Source organism: Sapajus apella, unplaced genomic scaffold (assembly GCF_009761245.1).
Source record: "Sapajus apella isolate SASKATOON/1434 unplaced genomic scaffold, GSC_monkey_1.0 scaffold159, whole genome shotgun sequence".
Taxonomy (NCBI): domain Eukaryota; kingdom Metazoa; phylum Chordata; class Mammalia; order Primates; family Cebidae; genus Sapajus; species Sapajus apella.
Genome location: NW_022437099.1, coordinates 2,174,730 through 2,176,324, shown reverse-complemented (window position 1 = coordinate 2,176,324; position 1,595 = coordinate 2,174,730).

Here is a 1,595-nt window from a genome sequence, read left to right as displayed (position 1 = left end):
AAAAAAAAAAAAAAAAAAAAAAAAAAATCCAGAGGTAAGTAATCCAGGCAGGTACATGGCTCTTCTCCATGAAACCTGGTGCCCCAGCCCCTTCCTCATGGGCCAAGATGGAGCTCTAGTCAACACTTCTAAGGTCCAAGCACAGGATGGAGAAATAGAGATAGAAGGGGACAAGAGAGAATGCTAAGTGTTTCCTCTGGATGATTCTGGGAAGCCATTGTACATCTTACATTCCATTGGCCAGACACAGTCACATGACCATTCCAAGCTGCAGTGCAGGCTGGAAAATAGAGACTCTGCTAAAAATTCTGTTACCGCTAAAGAGGAGAAGAATGGGTCCTAGAGGACAGTGGCCAGGTTCTGCCATATCCACCATGTTCATCTGGTGGATCTCGTAACTCACATGCATATATCTTCCCACACATTTGATATTTTTAAACTCTCCCACCCCATTGTAATGCAATCATTCTAATGTCACACAAAACCAAGGACACATCTCCTCAAAAGACACAACTAGAGTCATGCATACTTACTGCAATAGCTACTCTGGGAAACATCCTCTTTTTTCAATCTCACCTAAATATTTTGCAATCTGTGGACCAAACAGAAGGCTTTTTTTTTTTTTTGAGACGGAGTCTTGCTCTGTCTGTTACCAGGCTGGAGTGCAGTGGCACAATGTCAGCTCATTGCAACCTCCATCTCCCGGGTTCAAGTGATTCCCCTGCCTCAGCCTCCTGAGTAACCATGCTTGGCTAATTTTTGATACTTTAGTAGAGACAGGATTTCATCATGGCCAGTATGGCTTCAATCTCCTGACCTCATGATCCACCAACCTCAGCCTCCTAAAGTGCTGGTATTACAGGCATGAGCCACTGCATCCGCACCCAGCCAGTCTTTTTTTTTCTTTTGAGACAGAGTCTCGCTCTGTTGCCCAGGCTGGAGAGCAGTGGTGCAAAATCGGCTCACTGCAATCTTCACCTCCTGGGTTCAAGCAATTCTCCTGCCTCAGCCTTTCAAGGAGCTAAGATTACAGGTATGTGCCACCATGCCTGGCTAATTTTTTTGTATTTTTAATAGAGACAGTGTTTCACCATGTTGGCCAGGCTGGTCTCAAGCTCCTGACCTCAGATAATCTGCCCACCTTGGCCTCCCAAAGTGCCGGGATTACAGGCATGAGCCACCGTGCCCAGCCACAAACAGTTTAATCAGCACCTGCTCACCCTGTATGGGATAATGAGAAAAGGAAGGGGAAGAGGCAGAAAATCTTAAATTTATTTTTAATTTTTATAATTTTTATTACGGATGGGGTCTCATAATGTTGCCCAGGCTGGTCTCAAACTCTTGGTCTCAAGTGCCCCTCCGGCCTCAGCCTCCCAAAGTACTGGGACTACAGGTGTGAGCAACTACACTCAGTCTAGAAATTTTTTTTTTTTTTTGAGACGGAGTTTCATTCTTGTTGCCCAGGCTGGAGTGCAGTGGTGCAATCTCCACTCACTGCAACCTATGCCTCCAGGGTTCAAGCGATTCTCCTGCCTCAGCCTCCTGAGTAGCTGGGACTACAGGCGTGTGCCACCACACCCGGCTAATTTTTGTAT